This window comes from Protopterus annectens, chromosome 7.part0 (assembly GCF_019279795.1).
Source record: "Protopterus annectens isolate FY-2018-M chromosome 7.part0, PAN1.0, whole genome shotgun sequence".
Lineage (NCBI taxonomy): Eukaryota > Metazoa > Chordata > Ceratodontiformes > Protopteridae > Protopterus > Protopterus annectens.
The window spans coordinates 1,577,939,782-1,577,954,898 of NC_056739.1; the positions used below are offsets into that span (position 1 = coordinate 1,577,939,782).

General features: G+C 40.2%; 1 protein-coding gene across 5 annotated transcripts in view; it reads right to left on the minus strand.

Annotated features, from left to right (window-relative positions):
- The window catches only part of PHF2 (PHD finger protein 2), a 3,400,138-nt gene that overhangs the window by 2,015,090 nt on the left and 1,369,931 nt on the right, over positions 1-15,117 (minus strand). The gene's annotated exons all lie outside the window — the stretch shown is intronic.

Below are 15,117 nucleotides of genomic sequence, written 5' to 3' on the forward strand. Positions count from 1 at the left end.
TCCCATGTGAACCAACAACAGTTCTATATGGTGAAAAAGCTCTACTACTGACTGTCATAACTAATCTCCACTCAACAACCAGCTCTGGCAGGTGTAATACTTCAGACTAAGGAATCTCAGTTAGTATTTATGGAATGAAAACAGCAGTAAGTCAACAAGTAAAAAACAACACACTGTAAAAACATGAATAGTTACTTACAGTATTCTAATTATAGAATAAAGAAGGGGGAGGGAGGACAGTGAGTGGGAGCCCTTACTGCCAAAACGACCTTCCCCTTACAGGTCTACTATTTAGTGAACAGCTCAAACAGGTGTTCCTGACTTTGAGCATCATCTTGGCAATAATCCATAATGTAAGTTCTGATTTCCAAGAATTATGCATCCAAAAGAGAGGCTGGTAGGTACGAGATCCCCAGAAGGATACTTGGCAATCTTGAACTCATAGGTTCATAGGTAGGTACTAGGCTATCTGCCCGAAGGCATTTATAAGCCTAGCCAGAATGTGTTGGCTTTCGCCACCCCCTTAGATTAGTTCCCTGTGCCTCTGTCCAGCAGAGTCACTGAAGTGTTCCCCGGGGTAAACTTTCTGTTTCCCATCCACTCGTCAAGGTTTCTCTTGAAGAGTGTTAGTGAGGAGCTCTGCCTAATGTATATTGGAATCTTGTTCCAAAGCATGGGAAGTCTCTGGGACAGGAATCTATTCCTCCAGCACATCCTATTTATTGTTGTGGTGAGATTTAGATCCCTAGAGCGTGTGGCTCGAGGGGATATGGTTTTCTTTAGATGGAGCATGTCCATCAATTCTGGGTTGGACATGGCCTTGTATGTTGGGCAGAGATCACCCCTGAGTAGGTGGTATGCAACCGAGTACAGCTGGAGTTTCTTCAGTCGAGCTGCATAGGGCATCTGTTTAAGGCCAGTGATCCTCTTGGTGAGGTACTTCTGTGGTCTTTCCAGCTGTTGCAGGTGTCTTGTAAGGTACATCCCAAATGGGGCGCTGTACTCTATGATGGGTCTGATGAGCGATGAGTAGAGAGGCACAATGACCTCTTCTGATCTGGATGCAAACTCTTTTGTGATTAGGTGGGCTACACAGAAGAATTTTCTAACCACTTTGGCAATGTGATTTTCAAAGGAGAGATTACTATGTACGTGGGTCCCCAGATCCCTTATTACGTCTTCCGTATTTAGGGGACTACCACCTATATGGTAGTTTGTGGGTACTTTGCTTTTTCCAAAGGGGATGACTATGCACTTTTTGGCATTTAGCTTGAGGCCATGATTTTGACACCAGTTATCCATCTCAGTGAGACCCTTTTGGAGGATGTCTGTGTTAGCCGGAGAGTCAATTATAGCCCTTAGTTTGCAGTTGTCTGCGAACTTGGTCAGCCATAGTCATCCTGTGCTTGCCTGTATCTCTGAGAAGTATATGCCGAACAGGAGGGGTCCTAGGACTGAGCCCTGGGGAATGCCACTTGTAACCAGTTTAGAGTCGGACCTAGCTCCCGCATCTCTCACCATGTGGGTTCTGTCCGTGAGCCAGCTGGCAACCCATCTTGTGATGTAGGGGTTTATGTTCAGGCTGGTGAGCTTGTCTATAATACCAGAATGGGGAATGGTGTTGAAGACCTTTGCAAGGTCTAGGTAGGCTGTGTGTACCACCTTTCTCTTGTCTATAGCCTTGGTAACTGTCTCAAAGAAAAACACCAGCTTTAGGAGGCATGATCTGCCCTTAACAAAGCCAAATTGGGTAGGATCCAGTGTTTGGAGGTTCCCAATGTCTCTGTTAATGAGTTCCATGATGATGCGCTCCATAGCCTTGCAGACCAAGCTAGTCAGGCTTATAGGGCGATAGTTCCTGGGGTCTGTTACGGCTCCACCTTTGCGGAGCAAAATAACTGTTGCTGTGTGCCACTCTATGGGTACGTAGCCTGTGGAGAGGCTGAGTCTGAACAATGTGTTTAGGTGAGGGGTTAGTTTGTCTTTGAGCTTGTGTAGGATGCATCCTGGGACACCATCCGGTCCCATTGATGCTGTGTCTTTGGCTTTGGAGAGGGCTGTTTTAACCTGAGTGTCTGTAATTTCAGGGGCTCTACATTCTTCTGGTATGGTTATGGGCCCTTTTGGAGGTGAGGGGGGGGTGAAGTTTGCACTGAACTTGTCTGCCAGGATGTTGGCAATATCAGTCGGTTCAGTGTATTTTGTGCCATTCTGCATTAACTCCGAGCAGATCTGAGCATTGCCACTTAGATTCTTGACATAGCAAAAGAATGCCTTGTGGTTATCTTTGGAGTCCTTGGCAATTTTTCTTTCGAAGCTCACCTTGGATGATTTTATGAGGGATCGTAGTTTCTTGATGATACTGATCAGGGATGTCTTCCCTTCTTGGGATTTTACTCTTTTCTGTACTAGTTTCCTCCTTCTATTGTATAGCTTGTTTATGGCAAGGGTCTAGCAGACTGGTTTCCTTTTCTTGGAGGAGTGAGTCTTGATTTTGCTTGGGATAGCACGATCAATGCATTCTTGTAGGTGCCCGTAGAATGCATTAGTGAAAGATTTTGCAGCTTGGACAGCGTTATCCTTTAGCATGGAGGCTTTGAAACTTTCCACCTCAGTCTTAAGTAACATGAGGTTTGCTTTTGAAAAGATTTTCACGGTGGTTTCCTTGTCCAGGGTGGGGGCAGAATGTGGATATCCAAAGTGATTTGTTTATGGGCAGATCTAACCAGAGAGGGGTTGACCTCTGGTGTGGAACACCGGTCGCCCATGTTGGTGATGACCAGATCCGATATGTTGTCACCTCTGGTGGGAGTGTTGACCAGTTGATCCAGGGAGTTTGAGTTTATAAATTCCAGGAAATGTTGGGCAAGGGAGTTAGTACTTGAGTAGTTCTCCCAGTTAATGTTTGGGTAATTGAAATCACCCAATATCAGAGTGTTTGGTAGGACCTTTATGTTTCCCAGTGCTTCCAGAAACGCGGAATGGGGGTCCTGGGACATGGCGAGTGATCTGTAGCAAGCTACAATTTGAATTGCAGTTTTGCCCGTTGTTAGTTGCACGTGGATGATCTCTTTCTAAACTAGCTCATTCTAACTTGTAGTGCTTTATAAGATCAGAATGCTGACTCTAGGACACATTCTGCACAGATTTATTTCTGAAATGCAGGAAAATGAAGTTATGGACATTAATCCAGGTCACTGTTTGCAAGACACCTTGGGCATAGACATATCTGAAATGGGCAGAATTGAAATCAGTATTAGTAGCTTGTCTTTCTAGAGTCATACTATATTATTTACAGCAGAAAGCCACAACGTGACCAAGCCACTTAGTCATGCATTGCCTGGGTAACAGGAAACTCTGTCTATCTCAGATAATAACTTATAAAGGCCTTTACCCTTTACCCAAGGTGCTCTATGGATTAATTAATTAAAATACATGTATTATATTATGAAAAGATTTAACATAAAGTACGCTGGCCCAAATGAAAAAAAAAACAAACCAAAACAATGAATCATGTTAGCATACATAAAATATATTTCATTCAAGCAGACTAACAAGTTGGTAAGTACTATAATGTTTTCAGGAATGTCATGGGTTGTAGCCAAGCTGGTGATGGAGTAGCAGCACTTTGAAGAAGCTCTTCAAGAAATTGTTTATACTTACAGGAAAATGTAACTAAGGCCATGTAAAACTGAACTAAATTAGTCCAGAAAGTAATAAAATATTGTTTTCTAACTGAACAGAATTTTTAGTGAAGAAAATAATTTAACAGAAGCAACAATCATGTGAGTTTGTGAAGAAATTGAGAAAGATAAAAAACAAACCAAACAAAAAACAGCTTAAAAGCCAAGAGAAATAACTTTAATGAGCAAGATCAAATATTCAGTAAGCGTTTTCATCCACAGAGTGAACTTCTTCAGACAGAATAAGACTGATAAAACAAATCTTAAATAAGCAAACACAAAATCACATGGTTCTAAAAACATCCAATGATAATTCTTAATGCTTTAACCCTTTATGCTTCAAATACTCCACATAATCTCCCTTGTTATTTAAGCCTGGAGGATAACAGGCATCCAGTTTTACTTGCCACTTGTACTCTATCCATCCAAGCTCATCATCAGCATTTAACTTTGTTTCATAACTTTCTATTTGATCTAACACAATAAAATTTAAATCAACTTTGCATTCACCTGTCTTACAATGCTTGCCTAATGCATTCTTTTGATTATGCCAAAACAGCATACTTGTGTTCATAAATACTTTTGTATAATTCCCTTGTTGTGCGTCCTATATAGAAGAAACTACAAGACATGCACTTAGCCAAATAAACAAAATATTTGGATTTACAAGTATATTTTCCTTTAATTTTGACCATCATATTATTGACCATTACGTCTTCCACTCCAGTGTAAAGATAGTTACAAAAATTGCAACTATAACACTTAAACATACCTCTCTTGCTACTTACTTTTTCACACAAGGTTAATTTTGATTGGAATTAATTTTTAAAACTTTTCCATCTCTTTTGTACAAATACAGGGGCATCACCTACCACTTTAACTCAGAATTACTTTTAAAATTTTTCCAATTGTTAGTTATAATATCCCTAATAACTTTAGAAATCTACACTATTAGTAATCTGCATAGACAAATTGCAATTACTTGTATTAGGCTTAGCACACTGAATAAAGCCTAGATTTCTCATATCACATACTTCAGACCATTTTTCTCTGTCTATCTCAGCTGGGTACCAATGACTAATAAACTTCTTACATAAACTGATATCTTCAATCATAAAATCGTTGTCGTTTTTAGTAAGCCTCTTTGAACTCATTAGTTGTCCCTTAATATTGTTGGCCATAAGTTTTCTTGGGATGCATGCTAGTATAATTTAGAAACTCATTATTTTCCACATCCTTCTTATATAGCTTGGTAATAAACCTATCTTTTTCTCTGAAAATGATCACATCAAAAACTTGATACTAAAACAATCATAGTCCCAAGTAAATTTCAAATACAAACTCACATTGTTGATGTAACTGTAAAATTCTTCCAAAATCTCTGGGCTTCCTCTCCAGACTAAAAACACATTGTCTATAAAACATTTATAAATTAAGATATACTTGGAAAAGGTAGTATTTAAAATGTTGTCTATAAAACATTTATAAATTAAGATATACTTGGAAAAGGTAGTATTTAAAATGTAAACTTTTTCCCAGCCGTGCATAAAAACATTGGTGTAGCTGGGAGTCATTACAGCCCCCATCTCTGCCCCATTAGTTTGGCAATACAATTTGGTACTGAACTCAAAATAATTATAACTTAAAATAATATCTAGAGCTTCCATTATCAACTTCACTGTATCATCAAAAAAAAAGCTTAGAGTTCATCAACTCACACCTCATTACAACCATTCCTTTGTTGTTAGATTTGATATCTAACGTAACCAAAACATCATCATCACAAACACTGAAACTTTCTATTTTAGTCTTAAAATCAAAAGTGTCTTTAATGTAAGAACTATTCAACTCAACCAAAGAAAACGTGCGGCTTCCAGTAAACTTAACCAACTAAAACAAAAAAAGCCGTAGAGCAATGAGCAGTGCAGTTTTCTGTTCCTCACTGTTACACACTACGAAAGTGACACCTTCAACGTTTTAACGCTTTTATTAAAAAACATGCGTTTTCGTCCTTAACCTGTAGGACTTCATCAGATAAAACTTTTTAAAAAAGAACTCCACTTTTATATACTTTTAATACATCAATTAACCAATGAAGACACCATTTTATTAATACAAATGCACCAACCACTTCTCATCTCATTAATATTAATTTCCACATTAACAAAAGTTCGTATGTGAAAAACAAAAACTTTTAAAATCAATTTAAACTTAAAAAGATCCTTACTAATAGTTCTCACATCTCCTAATATATCTTTGGGAAAGTTATTACATTTTACCATAAAAACCAAATGTTTTCTGTGCAAAATATCGCAAAATTAAAAACATTGTTTAGAATCCAAGCTTCAAGCCCCCCCTAGTGTTGATCATCTATATAACATCCTATAGAAGCTTGGATTCTAAACAATGTTTTTAATTTTGCGATATTTTGCACAGAAAACATTTGGTGTTAAATGAATTGGACGGAAGAGTTAAAGAAGAGGAATATCAAACAGAATTTCTTCAATAAAACAAAATGCATGACTAATGGAGAAGATGGAGGGCTTAGGAAAACAGAGAAAGATTAAGTAACATCAGAATATTTGGAGTGCACAGATACTTTTAGGAAATGACATGGTAAGCTTTTTGATGACACAGATTCCTAAAAGACTAAAATTGACTAAAAGACTACCTTGTGGCATTGAGAAGGCTCACCAAGCTATAAGACCCATCTCTACAAATAAATTAAATGAAAGATGAAGATCTATAACTGTTAGATGTTTATTATATTTAGATAAGGAACGGGTACTGAGATCTGCATGGTGCAGCACTCCCGTAAAACATGGTACAAAACTTGTGAGACTTGATAATAACTATGTATTAAAAACAATAACAAAAAAGGAAAGTTACTTGGCCTTGGTAACAATTCTGAGAAAAAAAATAATGTAAAAAGCTCAACTCATTTTTCCCAGCTAAAATAAAAAAAAAAAAAAAACAAAAAAAAAAAACAGTTGGCTTAGGGTGACTGGACTACCACACATGCATATGTCTTCGTCAGGGAGACCACTGTCCATGCTAAAGGCCAACTGCTTTTTTAATATGGTATTAGCACAGTGGTCTCTGAATCATTAAGATAAAATTCACTACAAAAACATACAGAGGACAGACTTTCTAAATGAAGTAAGCCTTTCTAAATTATGAAGATCAGAAACACTGATTAACAGTAAACTGACAAAAATATAAGTCTGGATTTTTCTGCAATATAGTACACTAAACATTTATGTAAAGATGGAATACCCTGACTTCTATCATTGTAAAGACTTTTTGTTGATTATCCTGCTTTTTACACCTTCACAAGTTATTTACATTTGTTTGGCTTACATTATTTAGCTTGATTTTTTTCAGAAAAAGCGCAGCAGTTTAAAACAATTTTTTGGGTGCCCAAGGTGTGACATTCCACAATTATAAAATATGACAAAAGTACTAGGACAGTCTCTAATACATGAAATACATGCAGAAAAAGTTACTTCTCCGATGTTGAAATCTGGTAGCAAAGTTCAAGAAAGACTGGTTGTGCTGAAAGGCAAAATCAAAATCCTTAGTAATACCAAAAACTGGCATGACAGACCAGCAGTCACTACAAACATCACAAGTTTGAAGCAGACCAAAAGAGTGCAAAGACCAATACAATATTTGCACCACTAGGTCACCAACAGTAGTACAAGCCATAAAAAAAGACTAACAAGCAGCCCCTTCTCTCACCAGCGAGGAAATGCACCAACATATGCATGCTGAGGATAGTGCTCAGGGATTGCATTCATAAGAGGCTCCTGAGATGCACTAATAATAATATAGCTTCTTTTTCACCATCTTTAATTATCTATCATCTATACTATTTCTATCTCCCTTTTACCTGGAACTGCTCAAAAATAATTTGTAACAATTTTTTTTCCAAACACCTTTAATGAATTATCACTTGTGATATAGGCAAATTTACATTCATATAAAAGTAATCACACTATAACAAATATTTTATAATTTGTAATGATTTTCATCCTATAATTACTTCACTGTCTCCTACAAAATAGCTATTTTTAGCTGATTCCATTTGAAAGTAACTACACTTTTATAAGCTTGATATTAGCTAATATTTTAATGTATTTTTCATTTAACTGTCATATCATTACAATTCTATGTATGTTTATTTACTATTCTATGTATGTACATTTACTATTCTATGTACGTACATTTATTATTTTTTGATTAACTCTCATATCATTACTAGTCTATGTATGTATGTATATACATGTATTATATAAAATCTTGTATAACTGTCTCCTACTCATTCTTTAAAATGAAATATTTCTCCCTGGGCCTCCAGTGAAAATGGGACTTGTGCCCTTTGATACTTTCCTGGTAAACAAAAGCAATAAATGAATAAATAAATCACATAATAAGTATCTCCCTTTAGAGACAGTTTAAGGCTAATTACCAGCCATGTACCTTGTTCAATGCTAACCAGCTCTCAGACACCAGGGGTTAAATCCATTGAAGATTCTATTAATCACAATTTGCACAAACAAAATATAATGCTAACACCTCAGTCTTTTCTGGGATCATCCTCTGCCTTCCAAAAGCCCCTCTACCAACAAGGGGCTCCAGCCTGCAGTCTAGTGGAGACAACTATAAAGATTCACAAACAGGTACTCCTTATCTGATGAACACAAAAAAGTCATGCTTGGGTGTGTCATTCACATAGCATTATATATGCATGCAATACACACACATACACATGAACACACCACGCAAAAGCATATATTTACATGTATATACAAACATGTCTGTTTGTATATATATACATGTATGGCAACATTACTATAGACTGAATCTGATCAAAATATAATACATTGACCAATTACATTTAAAAACAAAAATCCTATAAATTGTTAAAAAAAAGATTGCTAACTGCAATGACCACAAATGTAAACAAACCATGAAAGTAAAAAACAAAAGCTCATGCTCACTACTTCACATATATAAACCTACCCTACACATATACCATAAACAAAGTTTTTATGCGGGAAGCTGCACCCCCAACCTAACTACCTGATGTGGGTGCACCCACATTAAAACCCTTGTAATTTATATACTGTATACTAACTCCACAGCTGCACAACCACGAAGAAATGGAAACAATCTATGATATAGTCAATGAACTATAAGAAGACTACAACATAATTCAATAAATGCAGCCACTGACACTTTGTACAGGAAAATCTGCATGCAACAAAACAAATGTGTGACCAACTTAAATGTGAATAAAGATAGTTCTTGCAAGTACAGCAAGTGCAAATGGCCAACTACAGTCAAATCTTCCGAAAAAAAGGAGCCAGCACAAACATGTAGCACCCAAAGTAAATATTCTTTATTGGGTGCTACATGCTTGTGCTGGCTCTTTTTTTCTGAAGAACCAACTTAAATGTACCCACAAATGTACAGTTTATGAAAACGTACACATGCATACAATGACAGAGGGACAGAACCCACACTGTGAGGGTGCTAGGTGAATCCTCATAGATCATGAATGTAACCAGTGGGGTACTGCAAGGAATAAGAAAGTACAGTTTTGTACCTACCATAAATGTAGATGTTCGAGTGCTAATACAGCTGCAGTCATAACAGATGGGTTTTCCTGCCATCAGGCGGGTCCTTGGTCGGCCGAATTCCAACGTCTAGGTCCGGCGTCGGATGTCGTCGCTTCTTCCCTGACGTCAGTGCAACAGGGGTATAAAGGGACCAGCCGACGCCATTTTCTTCAGTATTTCTTGCCCCAGATGTCAGGTGCCCCCAGAAGGAAGGCAAAACATAAATTTATGTAATAATGCAATGCAATATAATCAAAAAACAGTAGTTGCAAGCAAATACACCATAAAAGAATACCCCAATGAGGTTGTATGAGGAGGTGTTAGCCATTAGACCTGTCCCAAGAGGGGAAGGAGGGAGGGAAACCTGGACTGCAGCTGTATTAGCACTCGAACATCTACATTTATGGTAGGTACAAAACTGTATTATGTTCATCGTGCATACAGCTGCAGTCATAACAGATGGGTAGAATCCCAAATCTAAAAAAGGGGTGGTAGGCACTAAGTGGAACGCTCTAGATTTGGAGTACAATGGTAGGTGATAGTGCTTGGAGAAAGTATGTACAGAACTCCAAGTGGCTGCTTCCAAAATATCTTTGGTAGGAACCCCTCTGAGGAAAGCTGCAGAGGTAGCTGTGGCCCTTGTGGAGTGAGATCTGATGCCTGTAGGTACAGTTTTACCATGAAAAGAGTAACAAAAGTGTATGCAGTGGGCTATCCATTTTGAGATTGTCTGTTTGGAAATAGGCTTCCCTTGAGCACCTGTAGCATAGGACACAAAGAGTTGCTCTGATTTTCTGAAAGGCTTTGTTCTGTCCAAATAATAACGGAGCTGTCTGTGAATGTCCAAGGAATGTAGTAGTCTCTCCCCTTTGTTTTGTGGATTAGGGTAAAAGGTAGGTAAGTGGATAGCCTGATTCAAGGCTACCCTGGATACTACCTTTGGCATAAAGGAAGGATTGGTTCATAAGGAAACTCTGTCCTGATGGAAAATGATGAAAGGCTGCACAGCCATGAGGGCTTGTAGTTCCGAAACCCTGCGTGCTGAGGTGATAGCCAGAAGGAAGGCTGTTTTCCATGACAAATACTGCAGTTCTGTTGAAGCAGCTGGCTCAAAAGGAGGCAGGGTCAGTTTTTCTAGAATGAAATTGAGGTCCCAAGCAGGTACTGGTTGCTTCCTTGGGGGTTTTATATTCTTAGCCCCTCTGAGGAACTGTCTTAAGAGAGGGTGAGAGAATAAAGGAGGATCAGTGTTGTATTCTGCAGAAATGGCTGAGGCATGGATTTTGATGGAGGAGAATGAAAGTCTACTGCTTAGCATCTCAGCTAGGTACTGTAAATTTGAGGTAAATTCAGTATTCCAGGATTCTGACCCTTTTTCTGATTCCAGGCACAAAACCATTTCCATTTTGCGGAGTAGGCTTTTCTAGTAGAAGGCCTTCTGGCCTCCAAAATGACATCCTGCACCTCCTTGGAGAGTAGGGTCTGTTGTGAACTTAAGAAATCCTCCATGCGGCTAGATTGAGTGCTTTCAGCTGACTGTGAAGAGTTTTGAAGTTGTGCTGAGTCAGTAGAAGAGGCATTAGAGGCAGGATCCATGGTGGGGAATGCGTCAGGCTCCTCAGGAGTGGGTACCAGTGTTGTCTTGGCCAGTCTGGAGCAATGAGAATCATCTTTGGTCTGTCTGCTCTGGCTTTTAATAGAACTTTGGGCAGCAGAGGAAGTGGTGGAAAGGCATAAACTGTCATTGTTGTCCAACTGAAAGAGAGTGCGTCCACTTTCCAGGCCTGTGGATGAAAGGTCCTTGAGCAGAATGTTGTCAATTGGTAATTTCTGTGGGAGGCAAAGAGATCTATGTCTGTCCTTCCCCATGCTTGAATTATCCTTGTAAAAACTTGAGGATGCAACTTCCATTTGTGTGGATCTGTCATATTCGTGTTCAGGTTGTCTGCCAGCGTGTTTTCCTTGCCTGGCAGGAACTGTGCTTGAAGTTGGATTTGTAATTCCAGAGCCATGTTCCAAAGAGACATGGCTAGCCTGCATAGGGGATATGAATGGGTTCCTCCCTGTTTGTTTATGTACCACATCACTGTGGTGTTGTCTGTCCTTATCAATAGCTGGCCTGGATGCAGTAGGTCTTTGAAAGCCATAATAGCATTTATTACTGCTAGCATTTCCTTTTGATTGATGTGTAGGTGCTTTTCTTTTTGTGACCATTTGCCCTGAATGCACCGATCTGTCATGTGTGCCCCCCAGATGTAGTCCGAGGCGTCTGTTGTGATGACTTGATTTGCTTGAGGCTTGCAGAATGGGAGACCTATGTTTCTTTGGCATGCTTGAGCCCACCACAGAAATTCCTTTTGAAGACATGGAATCAGTGGTATAATTGTTTCCAAACTGTGGCTGTGTTGTGACCATAAGTTTTTTAGGTACCATTGAAGTTTCCTCATATGCAGCTTTGCACATGGGATTAGCAGGATGCAAGATGCCATGAATCCCAGAGCCTGCAGGATTTTCCTTGCAGTCAGCCTGGTGAAGGTTGCCAGTTTTCTGAAGTATTGAGTTAGTTGCCCTTGTTTCTCTGGCGTGAGGTAGGCCATCTGGGTGTTTGTATTCAAGCTGGCACCCAGGAAAATTATTGTTTGAGAGGGTATTAGTCTTGATTTCTTTTTGTTGACTGTGTATCCCAGAGAATTCAACAACATTATTACAAACGCCAGGTGTTTCAGAAGTATGTGTTTGCTGTCCGCTTGGATCAGGCAGTCGTCCAAACATGGGTATATTTGTATCCCTTGAAGTCTGCAGAAGGCAATTACTGATGCCAGACATTTCGTGAACACTCTGGGCGCAGTAGATAAGCCAAAGGGCAATGCAGAGAATTGATAATGGGTTGAACCTGCAAGAAATCTGAGGTATCTTCTGCAATCTTGTCTGACTGGGACATGCAGGTATGTCTCCTTGAGGTCCAGTGTTACCAGCCAAGACTCCTTGCCCAGCATGGGAAGAAGCTGCTGTAATGTGAGCATCTTGAATTTTGGTACGAATAAATATGTGTTTAGGATGGATAGGTCCAAAATAGGTCTCCAATCTTTGCCCTTCCTTGGTACCAGGAATAGTCTGGAATAAAAACCTTGACCCTGTTCTTGTGCAGGTACCTCTTGAATAGCTTTCATGTCCATGAGATCTGAAATTTGTTTTTGTGCCTCTGCCCTTTGATTGAGTGGCAGGTTCGCCATGCCTCTCATTGTTGGAAGGGTGTGAAAGTGGAATCTGTAGCCTCTGTCTATGATGTCCAGGATCCATTTGTCTTTTGTGACAATATGCCAATTTTTCAAAAATAATGCCAGTTTTCCGCCTAAAGGTGCTGCCATTTGAGCCTTGCTTGGCATGCAAAGGGGAAAGTCATTGGTTCTGCTTTCTGAATGGCTGTGAACTATCCTCACCACCTCTTGGTGTAGGTGCTTGCCATTGTCTGCCTCTAAATGATCCTTGAGATTGCCCTCTACCCCTCGGGTGCCTGTATCTACCTCTTTGAGGTCTGTCCGTGGCTGGAAAGGACCAATGTTTTGAAGGCCAATTTCTACTGAAACGGTGAGGTTGTACCAGTAGGAAATCTTTCACTGTTTGCATTGATTCTGCCTTTTCCTCCATTTTCTTTAATACCTCCTCAGCTTTAACACCAAACAATACATCTTTTTGAAGAGGTGCATCTAGTAATTTTGCTTTGACATGATCTGGTAAGGTTTGCTCTTTGAGCCAAGCATGTCTACGTATGACTGATCCTGTAACAGCAGCTCTACATGAGGCCTCTAAAGCATCAAAACCACATTTCAAGGCATGTTTACCCACTTGCTCTGCACTATGCAACAAATCCTGCAACCCCTTCAAGTCTGGTTGATCAGGTTGTAACATTTTGATTTTCAACTGAGATAACAAAAACTGTTGATATTTTAACATATGGAACTGACAGTTTAATGCCCTCATGGTTAAGGTGGCCGAGGTGTATACCTTTTCCCCCACCTTTCTAAAGCTCTGGAATGTCTCTCTGAAGGTAATGGATTTTTGGCAGTGGAGGCCTTAATTCCCTTGGGACCCTGTGAAATAGTTTCTGGGTCAGCCGCATGGCTTTTGTATAGGAATTGGTGTGAATCAGGAACCCGGTAATACCTGTCAGGCTTGACTGGAGCTGGAGGTAAAGAATCTGGGTTAAGGCTGGCCTCTGCATACACATCATCTAGCATGTCTAAGACAGGAGGTATAGCCAGAGGCCTGTGCTGAGGGAGCAAGAGGAAATCCCTGAGCCTTTTCTTGGAGTCTGAATACTCTTGGCCTTCCCAGTGGAAGTGTTCCCTCAAGGTATGCAAGGTTTCCCCAAAAGAGTAATCCTCAGGGGAGGAGACAGAGGGAATGGACTCCTCTGCATCAGAATCTTCAAAAGGGGAGTATGAATGTTCCTGATCCTCAGAATGTTCTGAAGTAATGGAGGCCTGGTCCGAGGAAAGGTATTCTTCCTCCACTCTGGGCCTTTTGTCCGAGGGGGGGTTGAGAACCCCTGATAAGAGTAATCAAATCCTCAGCCATTTTGAGCATCTGCTTTTTAGGCATGGGGCCTTGAGAGGGGACCTGTGGAGCTTGTCTTTTAGTATGCATGGCTGCTTTAGATTTAGTGAAAGCCTTAATGGAAAAAGAAGAGGAAGAAGGCCTGAAGACACCTTGAGAGGTGGCAGGCCTGTCTAAACTCTGAGTTTCCCCGCCAAGAGTGGCTTCGGTATCTGTAGTCGGGGTGTGGGCCGAAGAGCCTGCGACCTCGGGCACAGAAGACACCGCTAATGAAGTGTCATCGGTAGTCAGGGGCTGCGTAGGTGCCTCGCTGTGAAAAGGAGCACCTGTAGTCGGCTTTAGCATGGTGTCAGTAGAAGTCGCGGACCTTGTACGTCGGTCCTTATCTTTGCGTCTTTTACTCAAAACTGGAGTTGGAATATCCAACGACATAATGTAATTAAACTTTTTGCCAAAATAGTGTTGGGCGAACTCCGCCCAACGCGTAATGGTGTGTCTGTTGAATGCAGCACAAAAACGACAGGCCGAGACGTCATGGTCTGGGCCTAAGCAAGGAATGCAGAGGGAATGGAAATCCTTATGCGGTATTTGCTTCCCACATGAAATGCAATTATTAACTTTGTCTGACATCGGTCTAAGGCAAGAAAAGTTTCCCCAATGGGGTACTTAGCTTTCAAGAAGTCTTCAGTTGCAAAACATTCGTAATCTCAGGAGCTGGCCGACCGGCACTTGCGAACTGCTACTGCTTCGGGCACCGCGCGGCAAGAAAGACTGAAGAAAATGGCGTTGGCTGGTCCCTTTATACCCCTGTCGCACTGACGTCAGGGAAGAAGCGATGACATCCGATGCCGGACCTAGACTTTGGAATTCGGCCGACCGAGGACCCGCCTGACGGCAGGAAAACCCATCTGTTATGACTGCAGCTGTATGCACGATGAACATCTATGACCTCTGTTATTTGGCATATACTTCTCTGATCTCCAAATTAAAAATAAGGATGTTCTGTTAACCAGTTTGAAGATGTCTACAAACTGGGTGTTATATTCAAATCCCCATCTGATATCTAGAAGTTATAAAATAAATTTACATGTGTTAATAACTGGTGCATTGAAAACAAGCTAAAACAAGATGATGATGTTGTACAAGAATTTGGAACATGGATAGATAATGCTCTCTTCTTTGATCATCATGTTGCAACACTGGTCAGGAAATCCTTCTATGCTGCACAGCTGATCACAAAGGTTATTTACTCT